Raw genomic sequence first — 12,093 nt, 5'->3', positions numbered from 1 at the left:
CTCCAAATCCATTTTAAAGCCATTTTTAAGGCATTTCGCGCATACATGAAATGAACACATTTTTCTCCAAAACTATAACAGATGCAAGCTTGTCCTGTTTGGTGGAGATGATATTTAATAAAATAAGTAGAAATCCACTAAAAGTTTTGTTTGGTTATCTTGCAATCCCGAGATAATCGTCTCCATGCTCCAAATCCATTTTAAAGCCATTTTTAAGGCATTTCGCGCATACATGAAATGAACACATTTTTCTCCAAAACTAAAACAGATGCAAGCTTGTCCTGTTTGGTGGAGATGTTATTTAATAAAATAAGTAGAAATCCACTAAAAGTTTTGTTTGGTTATCTTGCAATCCCGAGATAATCGTCTCCATGCTCCAAATCCATTTTAAAGCCATTTTTAAGGCATTTCGCGCATACATGAAATGAACACATTTTTCTCCAAAACTATAACAGATGCAAGCTTGTCCTGTTTGGTGGAGATGATATTTAATAAAATAAGTAGAAATCCACTAAAAGTTTTGTTTGGTTATCTTGCAATCCCGAGATAATCGTCTCCATGCTCCAAATCCATTTTAAAGCCATTTTTAAGGCATTTCGCGCATACATGAAATGAACACATTTTTCTCCAAAACTATAACAGATGCAAGCTTGTCCTGTTTGGTGGAGATGATATTTAATAAAATAAGTAGAAATCCACTAAAAGTTTTGTTTGGTTATCTTGCAATCCCGAGATAATCGTCTCCATGCTCCAAATCCATTTTAAAGCCATTTTTAAGGCATTTCGCGCATACATGAAATGAACACATTTTTCTCCAAAACTATAACAGATGCAAGCTTGTCCTGTTTGGTGGAGATGATATTTAATAAAATAAGTAGAAATCCACTAAAAGTTTTGTTTGGTTATCTTGCAATCCCGAGATAATCGTCTCCATGCTCCAAATCCATTTTAAAGCCATTTTTAAGGCATTTCGCGCATACATGAAATGAACACATTTTTCTCCAAAACTATAACAGATGCAAGCTTGTCCTGTTTGGTGGAGATGATATTTAATAAAATAAGTAGAAATCCACTAAAAGTTTTGTTTGGTTATCTTACAATCCCGAGATAATCGTCTCCATGCTCCAAATCCATTTTAAAGCCATTTTTAAGGCATTTCGCGCATACATGAAATGAACACATTTTTCTCCAAAACTATAACAGATGCAAGCTTGCCCTGTTTGGTGGAGATGATATTTAATAAAATAAGTAGAAATCCACTAAAAGTTTTGTTTGGTTATCTTGCAATCCCGAGATAATCGTCTCCATGCTCCAAATCCATTTTAAAGCCATTTTTAAGGCATTTCGCGCATACATGAAATGAACACATTTTTCTCCAAAACTAAAACAGATGCAAGCTTGTCCTGTTTGGTGGAGATGTTATTTAATAAAATAAGTAGAAATCCACTAAAAGTTTTGTTTGGTTATCTTGCAATCCCGAGATAATCGTCTCCATGCTCCAAATCCATTTTAAAGCCATTTTTAAGGCATTTCGCGCATACATGAAATGAACACATTTTTCTCCAAAACTATAACAGATGCAAGCTTGTCCTGTTTGGTGGAGATGATATTTAATAAAATAAGTAGAAATCCACTAAAAGTTTTGTTTGGTTATCTTGCAATCCCGAGATAATCGTCTCCATGCTCCAAATCCATTTTAAAGCCATTTTTAAGGCATTTCGCGCATACATGAAATGAACACATTTTTCTCCAAAACTATAACAGATGCAAGCTTGTCCTGTTTGGTGGAGATGATATTTAATAAAATAAGTAGAAATCCACTAAAAGTTTTGTTTGGTTATCTTGCAATCCCGAGATAATCGTCTCCATGCTCCAAATCCATTTTAAAGCCATTTTTAAGGCATTTCGCGCATACATGAAATGAACACATTTTTCTCCAAAACTATAACAGATGCAAGCTTGTCCTGTTTGGTGGAGATGATATTTAATAAAATAAGTAGAAATCCACTAAAAGTTTTGTTTGGTTATCTTGCAATCCCGAGATAATCGTCTCCATGCTCCAAATCCATTTTAAAGCCATTTTTAAGGCATTTCGCGCATACATGAAATGAACACATTTTTCTCCAAAACTATAACAGATGCAAGCTTGTCCTGTTTGGTGGAGATGATATTTAATAAAATAAGTAGAAATCCACTAAAAGTTTTGTTTGGTTATCTTGCAATCCCGAGATAATCGTCTCCATGCTCCAAATCCATTTTAAAGCCATTTTTAAGGCATTTCGCGCATACATGAAATGAACACATTTTTCTCCAAAACTATAACAGATGCAAGCTTGTCCTGTTTGGTGGAGATGATATTTAATAAAATAAGTAGAAATCCACTAAAAGTTTTGTTTGGTTATCTTGCAATCCCGAGATAATCGTCTCCATGCTCCAAATCCATTTTAAAGCCATTTTTAAGGCATTTCGCGCATACATGAAATGAACACATTTTTCTCCAAAACTATAACAGATGCAAGCTTGTCCTGTTTGGTGGAGATGATATTTAATAAAATAAGTAGAAATCCACTAAAAGTTTTGTTTGGTTATCTTGCAATCCCGAGATAATCGTCTCCATGCTCCAAATCCATTTTAAAGCCATTTTTAAGGCATTTCGCGCATACATGAAATGAACACATTTTTCTCCAAAACTATAACAGATGCAAGCTTGTCCTGTTTGGTGGAGATGATATTTAATAAAATAAGTAGAAATCCACTAAAAGTTTTGTTTGGTTATCTTACAATCCCGAGATAATCGTCTCCATGCTCCAAATCCATTTTAAAGCCATTTTTAAGGCATTTCGCGCATACATGAAATAAACACATTTTTCTCCAAAACTATAACAGATGCAAGCTTGCCCTGTTTGGTGGAGATGATATTTAATAAAATAAGTAGAAATCCACTAAAAGTTTTGTTTGGTTATCTTGCAATCCCGAGATAATCGTCTCCATGCTCCAAATCCATTTTAAAGCCATTTTTAAGGCATTTCGCGCATACATGAAATGAACACATTTTTCTCCAAAACTAAAACAGATGCAAGCTTGTCCTGTTTGGTGGAGATGTTATTTAATAAAATAAGTAGAAATCCACTAAAAGTTTTGTTTGGTTATCTTGCAATCCCGAGATAATCGTCTCCATGCTCCAAATCCATTTTAAAGCCATTTTTAAGGCATTTCGCGCATACATGAAATGAACACATTTTTCTCCAAAACTATAACAGATGCAAGCTTGTCCTGTTTGGTGGAGATGATATTTAATAAAATAAGTAGAAATCCACTAAAAGTTTTGTTTGGTTATCTTGCAATCCCGAGATAATCGTCTCCATGCTCCAAATCCATTTTAAAGCCATTTTTAAGGCATTTCGCGCATACATGAAATGAACACATTTTTCTCCAAAACTATAACAGATGCAAGCTTGTCCTGTTTGGTGGAGATATTTAATAAAATAAGTAGAAATCCACTAAAAGTTTTGTTTGGTTATCTTGCAATCCCGAGATAATCGTCTCCATGCTCCAAATCCATTTTAAAGCCATTTTTAAGGCATTTCGCGCATACATGAAATGAACACATTTTTCTCCAAAACTATAACAGATGCAAGCTTGTCCTGTTTGGTGGAGATGATATTTAATAAAATAAGTAGAAATCCACTAAAAGTTTTGTTTGGTTATCTTGCAATCCCGAGATAATCGTCTCCATGCTCCAAATCCATTTTAAAGCCATTTTTAAGGCATTTCGCGCATACATGAAATGAACACATTTTTCTCCAAAACTATAACAGATGCAAGCTTGTCCTGTTTGGTGGAGATGATATTTAATAAAATAAGTAGAAATCCACTAAAAGTTTTGTTTGGTTATCTTGCAATCCCGAGATAATCGTCTCCATGCTCCAAATCCATTTTAAAGCCATTTTTAAGGCATTTCGCGCATACATGAAATGAACACATTTTTCTCCAAAACTATAACAGATGCAAGCTTGTCCTGTTTGGTGGAGATGATATTTAATAAAATAAGTAGAAATCCACTAAAAGTTTTGTTTGGTTATCTTGCAATCCCGAGATAATCGTCTCCATGCTCCAAATCCATTTTAAAGCCATTTTTAAGGCATTTCGCGCATACATGAAATGAACACATTTTTCTCCAAAACTATAACAGATGCAAGCTTGTCCTGTTTGGTGGAGATGATATTTAATAAAATAAGTAGAAATCCACTAAAAGTTTTGTTTGGTTATCTTGCAATCCCGAGATAATCGTCTCCATGCTCCAAATCCATTTTAAAGCCATTTTTAAGGCATTTCGCGCATACATGAAATGAACACATTTTTCTCCAAAACTATAACAGATGCAAGCTTGTCCTGTTTGGTGGAGATGATATTTAATAAAATAAGTAGAAATCCACTAAAAGTTTTGTTTGGTTATCTTGCAATCCCGAGATAATCGTCTCCATGCTCCAAATCCATTTTAAAGCCATTTTTAAGGCATTTCGCGCATACATGAAATGAACACATTTTTCTCCAAAACTATAACAGATGCAAGCTTGTCCTGTTTGGTGGAGATGATATTTAATAAAATAAGTAGAAATCCACTAAAAGTTTTGTTTGGTTATCTTGCAATCCCGAGATAATCGTCTCCATGCTCCAAATCCATTTTAAAGCCATTTTTAAGGCATTTCGCGCATACATGAAATGAACACATTTTTCTCCAAAACTATAACAGATGCAAGCTTGTCCTGTTTGGTGGAGATGATATTTAATAAAATAAGTAGAAATCCACTAAAAGTTTTGTTTGGTTATCTTGCAATCCCGAGATAATCGTCTCCATGCTCCAAATCCATTTTAAAGCCATTTTTAAGGCATTTCGCGCATACATGAAATGAACACATTTTTCTCCAAAACTATAACAGATGCAAGCTTGTCCTGTTTGGTGGAGATGATATTTAATAAAATAAGTAGAAATCCACTAAAAGTTTTGTTTGGTTATCTTGCAATCCCGAGATAATCGTCTCCATGCTCCAAATCTATTTTAAAGCCATTTTTAAGGCATTTCGCGCATACATGAAATGAACACATTTTTCTCCAAAACTATAACAGATGCAAGCTTGTCCTGTTTGGTGGAGATGATATTTAATAAAATAAGTAGAAATCCACTAAAAGTTTTGTTTGGTTATCTTGCAATCCCGAGATAATCGTCTCCATGCTCCAAATCCATTTTAAAGCCATTTTTAAGGCATTTCGCGCATACATGAAATGAACACATTTTTCTCCAAAACTATAACAGATGCAAGCTTGTCCTGTTTGGTGGAGATGATATTTAATAAAATAAGTAGAAATCCACTAAAAGTTTTGTTTGGTTATCTTGCAATCCCGAGATAATCGTCTCCATGCTCCAAATCTATTTTAAAGCCATTTTTAAGGCATTTCGCGCATACATGAAATGAACACATTTTTCTCCAAAACTATAACAGATGCAAGCTTGTCCTGTTTGGTGGAGATGATATTTAATAAAATAAGTAGAAATCCACTAAAAGTTTTGTTTGGTTATCTTGCAATCCCGAGATAATCGTCTCCATGCTCCAAATCCATTTTAAAGCCATTTTTAAGGCATTTCGCGCATACAAGAAATGAACACATTTTTCTCCAAAACTATAACAGATGCAAGCTTGTCCTGTTTGGTGGAGATGATATTTAATAAAATAAGTAGAAATCCACTAAAAGTTTTGTTTGGTTATCTTGCAATCCCGAGATAATCGTCTCCATGCTTCAAATGCTATTAAAACCCATTTCTAAGGCATTTCGCGCATAAATGAAATGAACACATTTTTCTCCAAAACTATAACAGATGCAAGCTTGTCCTGTTTGGTGGAGATGATATTTAATAAAATAAGTAGAAATCCACTAAAAGTTTTGTTTGGTTATCTTGCAATCCCGAGATAATCGTCTCCATGCTCCAAATCCATTTTAAAGCCATTTTTAAGGCATTTCGCGCATACATGAAATGAACACATTTTTCTCCAAAACTATAACAGATGCAAGCTTGTCCTGTTTGGTGGAGATGATATTTAATAAAATAAGTAGAAATCCACTAAAAGTTTTGTTTGGTTATCTTGCAATCCCGAGATAATCGTCTCCATGCTCCAAATCCATTTTAAAGCCATTTTTAAGGCATTTCGCGCATACATGAAATGAACACATTTTTCTCCAAAACTATAACAGATGCAAGCTTGTCCTGTTTGGTGGAGATGATATTTAATAAAATAAGTAGAAGTCCACTAAAAGTTTTGTTTGGTTATCTTGCAATCTCGAGATAATCGTCTCCATGCTTCAAATGCTATTAAAACCCATTTCTAAGGCATTTCGCGCATAAATGAAATGAACACATTTTTCTCCAAAACTATAACAGATGCAAGCTTGTCCTGTTTGGTGGAGATTAAATTTAATAAAATAAGTAGAAATCCACTAAAAGTTTTGTTTGGTTATCTTGCAATCCCGAGATAATCGTCTCCATGCTCCAAATCCATTTTAAAGCCATTTTTAAGGCATTTCGCGCATACATGAAATGAACACATTTTTCTCCAAAACTATAACAGATGCAAGCTTGTCCTGTTTGGTGGAGATGATATTTAATAAAATAAGTAGAAATCCACTAAAAGTTTTGTTTGGTTATCTTGCAATCCCGAGATAATCGTCTCCATGCTCCAAATCCATTTTAAAGCCATTTTTAAGGCATTTCGCGCATACATGAAATGAACACATTTTTCTCCAAAACTATAACAGATGCAAGCTTGTCCTGTTTGGTGGAGATGATATTTAATAAAATAAGTAGAAATCCACTAAAAGTTTTGTTTGGTTATCTTGCAATCCCGAGATAATCGTCTCCATGCTCCAAATCCATTTTAAAGCCATTTTTAAGGCATTTCGCGCATACATGAAATGAACACATTTTTCTCCAAAACTATAACAGATGCAAGCTTGTCCTGTTTGCTGGAGATGATATTTAATAAAATAAGTAGAAATCCACTAAAAGTTTTGTTTGGTTATCTTGCAATCCCGAGATAATCGTCTCCATGCTCCAAATCCATTTTAAAGCCATTTTTAAGGCATTTCGCGCATACATGAAATGAACACATTTTTCTCCAAAACTATAACAGATGCAAGCTTGTCCTGTTTGGTGGAGATGATATTTAATAAAATAAGTAGAAATCCACTAAAAGTTTTGTTTGGTTATCTTGCAATCCCGAGATAATCGTCTCCATGCTCCAAATCCATTTTAAAGCCATTTTTAAGGCATTTCGCGCATACATGAAATGAACACATTTTTCTCCAAAACTATAACAGATGCAAGCTTGTCCTGTTTGGTGGAGATGATATTTAATAAAATAAGTAGAAATCCACTAAAAGTTTTGTTTGGTTATCTTGCAATCCCGAGATAATCGTCTCCATGCTCCAAATCCATTTTAAAGCCATTTTTAAGACATTTCGCGCATACATGAAATGAACACATTTTTCTCCAAAACTATAACAGATGCAAGCTTGTCCTGTTTGGTGGAGATGATATTTAATAAAATAAGTAGAAATCCACTAAAAGTTTTGTTTAGTTATCTTGCAATCCCGAGATAATCGTCTCCATGCTCCAAATCCATTTTAAAGCCATTTTTAAGGCATTTCGCGCATACATGAAATGAACACATTTTTCTCCAAAACTATAACAGATGCAAGCTTGTCCTGTTTGGTGGAGATGATATTTAATAAAATAAGTAGAAATCCACTAAAAGTTTTGTTTGGTTATCTTGCAATCCCGAGATAATCGTCTCCATGCTCCAAATCCATTTTAAAGCCATTTTTAAGGCATTTCGTGCATACATGAAATGAACACATTTTTCTCCAAAACTATAACAGATGCAAGCTTGTCCTGTTTGGTGGAGATGATATTTAATAAAATAAGTAGAAATCCACTAAAAGTTTTGTTTGGTTATCTTGCAATCCCGAGATAATCGTCTCCATGCTCCAAATCCATTTTAAAGCCATTTTTAAGGCATTTCGCGCATACATGAAATGAACACATTTTTCTCCAAAACTATAACAGATGCAAGCTTGTCCTGTTTGGTGGAGATGATATTTAATAAAATAAGTAGAAATCCACTAAAAGTTTTGTTTGGTTATCTTGCAATCCCGAGATAATCGTCTCCATGCTCCAAATCCATTTTAAAGCCATTTTTAAGGCATTTCGCGCATACATGAAATGAACACATTTTTCTCCAAAACTATAACAGATGCAAGCTTGTCCTGTTTGGTGGAGATGATATTTAATAAAATAAGTAGATTTCTAATTGCAAGTTTTCCATTTGTACCTTAATGGCAATGACGCTATACAATTGAACACATATCATCCTGTTATCCATATAGGTGTGTATTTACCTGCTTGACTATTTTTGGTTGTTTGATCCAGAATGTTTCTCCAGATAGGTCATGTGGAAATTTTCTTTCCTCAGTACAAATGTTTTCACTATGGCTTTGGAAAAATTTTTTGTATGTGCATCATGGTCATTTGACCCATTGTACTCTCAAGTAGCAATATATTGTACTGTTATGTTGTACTATGTACTAATTACGTGTTTATATGGTTTTGTAACCCTTTATGATCTTAGATAACTTTATCCTTGATAAAGACCTAAAAACAAGGTCGAAACGTTGGATGAATTATCCTTTTGCACAAATAAAGAATTTTCAGCATTCCAAGAGTTCTTTTCTTACGTTATTGATCACTATAGTGTGCCAGAGCTATTTCTATTGAATTGACTCTTATTTTTTCTGAGCACCTGCTATATACACAGTGACCCAGACATATTCAAGTTTCATTCAGAAGGCAGAGGGAAGCCTTAGCAGCTGAGCCTATATCTTGGCTTGTGAGCATTAGAACAGGCCGGCGATTACAGGGTAACATGAAAAATGTCCAGCTTGCATTATGACTAGAACATGACAATATCCTTTTAAGTACTAACCTATGATGCGTTCCTAAGCAGTTGATGTTATATGTTCTACATTTCATTTTCTGCATACTTTACAAGTAGTAGAATTTGCTTTGATATAGGCAACTGGATTTTCACAATGAAAAGGCAAAGGATAACGCCCGAAAAAGACGCCATACATTATGTCAGTGCCATCACTGACAAACCTGGATTGACCATGAAATACATCAATCCCCTTAAAGGTGAGTTAAAACAAGTTTTAACTAAATTGCCTTAATATTGTCATGCATTAGAATGACTGTCTTAGGTAATGATAAATATTTTCTACAGGAAGAGGAGTGTTTGCTGAAACTGAAATCGAAAAAGGGAGTTTTGTTGCAGAATATCGAGGCGAGCTCACGTATGCACTTACGATGGTAGACAACTACTCGAGATTTATGGTTGTGGTACAAGTCAAAGATCTAATGGCCCATACTGCAGCGAAGGTCTTCCAAGCACACTTATGCAGACCTCATGGCTACTCAGAGAGAGTCCTCACAGATCAAGGCACAGCCTTTGAAGCGGAAATCTTCAAGGACTTCTGCAGCTTTTACCGATGCAGGAAGATGCGCACTACACCCTACCATGCTCAAACCAATGGTTATCAACCTGCTCAGGACTTTACCCCATATTCCAGATGTGGCCTTACAAGTCATTTATAGAGGGGTAACAATACGTTGGGATCACCGGATCTAATCTCCCTTTTTATACACCCTAAAATCTTGTTTGCTTTAGAATAAACAATAACATCATAAAGGTATAGCAGTACCGTTTCAAAGTTTCGGTGTCCCAAGCAGCATTCCATCAGCCTCTGGAAGGTTCCTGGCAAATTGCACAGCTCGAAGGGCATGCTTTTGAACTCGCAGAGACCCATCGGGGTGGCAAAGGCGGTCTTCTCCCGGTCTGCCTCAGCAACGGACACTTGCCAATAGCGACTAGTGAGATCAAGGGTAGAAAAATAATTTGCAGTTCTCAATGCAGCTAGCTATTCCTCAATACAGGGGAGTGGTGCTGTCCTTCTTCTTTAACAGGACCAACGGAGCTGCCCAGAGGCTACAACTGTCACGGATAACCCCAGCCTCCTTCATGTTGCTCAACATGTCCTTGGTACACTGGTAATGTGCAGGTAGTTTTGGCTTATATCTCTCTTTGATGGGTGGGTGTGCACTTGTGGGGATGTAGTGTTTGACCCCTTTTATTCTTCAAAAGTCTAGCGGATGTTTGCTGAAGACTTGCTCGTATTCTTGCACTAGCCTGTAGACCCCCTTCTTGTGATGTGAAGGTGTGGAGTCAGTGCCTACGTGTAATTCCTTACACCACTCCTCTGGCTGACTTGGTGAGCTGTCACTGAATGGGTGGGCTGAAGCAATGGTGGATGCTGCTGTTTGGATATCATGTGTATCTACTGAGAACAGCTTATCAATGGTGGCAAATCGGAGCAGCTTAATCTCTTGCTCTCCGCAGTTCAACACTCTCATGGGCACTCTTCCCTTCCATATTAATGAATAAAACTATGATGTAAATAGCATATAGATACCCCACAAATGCAGATAAAAGTAGGTTATGGGAAAAGGGGGAAGAGAGAAACAGGAAAATAGTGGAATAAAGTATACCTTCCAGGTGGGAGAGGAAATGGCAGCACAGCCAGTGGAGGTGAAGCAAGGGGAGCCTGCAACTAAAGAGTTGAGAGCGTTATCACATGGTGACTGAGCCTGATTGTAACGGGAGCATAGAGGTGCCGATCCTGTCTTACCTGCGTTGGTGTAGAAGTGGGTGTCCTGTGGTGGAGTCAGCTATGTGCAGTGGTGGCCGTGGGTTCTTTTATGTGCGACCGTAGTAATAGCTGCGCCCACTTCCTGTATGGGAGTGGAATGCAGTGAGGGTAATGGAACGCACGCCTGCGCATTTGTGTTTAACGTCGCGCATGTGCAGAACGGAGAAAAGGCTGCGCTCACTTCCTAATGAAAGGGAGTGAGACGCATCTGGGAAGGGAAGGGAAAAGATTAGGGTTTGGGGATGATGAAAGGGCTTTCTACGGGCAAGGATGGCAAAGGGTGGCAGTGACGGAAAGTCAGGCAGCCTGTCCTGTCCTGTCCTGTCCGTCCGTCTTTTTGTATCATGAATTGGAAAGACTGCAAGGGGGAGGGGAGGTGCTTGTGTCCAAAAGGAGGAGTTATTCAGATTCATTGCAGTGGGCGGCGGCTGCAAAAAGCACCATTCTTCTTGTTTTTGCTCTGCAAAACAGCCTTTTCAAGGGTTGGCTTGGGTGACAAAATGTCTTCTGTAGGCGTGGGTTTGTCTCCCTCTCCCTAAGATGTGTCCGGTATAGGCCAGGGTGCCACTCAAGGCCGTAACCAATTCGGGTTATAGCTTCTCGGCCTTTTGGCTAAGATCAAGTGTAGTTTCGGAGGACGCTACCTTGGTCGGTACTGGAAGGTGCCTGGGATTGCACGTCTGCCGGCCTTGAGGAAGTGTGTGCGCCTTCTGGTGACACATAGCCCTCTTGTGCCTGGACGGTTCCCAGGCAACGGGAGGCGATCACCTTTGTTATTTTGAAGTCCTACTGATAAACAGAAAAAAAAAAAAATTAAATCTGTTCTTATCAGTTTAATATCTGATACGTCCCCTCTCTGGGGACCATATATTAAATGGATTTTTAGAACAAGGAGATGGAAAAAATCTTGCTCTGTCCACTCCACGCATTGACCTGGTATTGCAGTACCTCCAGGACCGGTGCACCCCTTCTTAACCCAGTTTCCAAAAGCAGAACTCAATTCACCTGATTCAAATGAGCCCCATTAGTGAATTGAAAGAAAGCAAAAACTTTATATGCACCTCAATTTGGCCAATTCACTTTTCACACTTTCACCCTTTTTTTTATCTTTCACACCTTTTACTTGCTTTATTGATGCAAAAAGCTGTGCCAAATAGCAAACTCATCTCCACTCAACTTGACCAACTCTGCTATGTCCCGTGCAGTATCTTATTCTCAGTCTTATCTAGATCATTTGCAATTGAATAGAATAGATCCCTTTTGGCTGCTTATGACTGT

General features: G+C 37.1%; 1 pseudogene; it reads left to right on the top strand.

Annotated features, from left to right (window-relative positions):
- The first annotated feature begins 11,578 nt into the window (after nt 1-11,578).
- On the top strand, nt 11,579-11,785 carry LOC142281587 (U2 spliceosomal RNA; annotated as a pseudogene).
- Nucleotides 11,786-12,093: the final 308 nt, after the last annotated feature.

Source organism: Anomaloglossus baeobatrachus, unplaced genomic scaffold, assembly GCF_048569485.1.
Source record: "Anomaloglossus baeobatrachus isolate aAnoBae1 unplaced genomic scaffold, aAnoBae1.hap1 Scaffold_476, whole genome shotgun sequence".
NCBI classification, from domain to species: Eukaryota; Metazoa; Chordata; class Amphibia; order Anura; family Aromobatidae; genus Anomaloglossus; species Anomaloglossus baeobatrachus.
The sequence above is the reverse complement of the archived record's forward strand: the minus strand, read 5'-3'. Positions and strand labels throughout refer to the sequence as shown.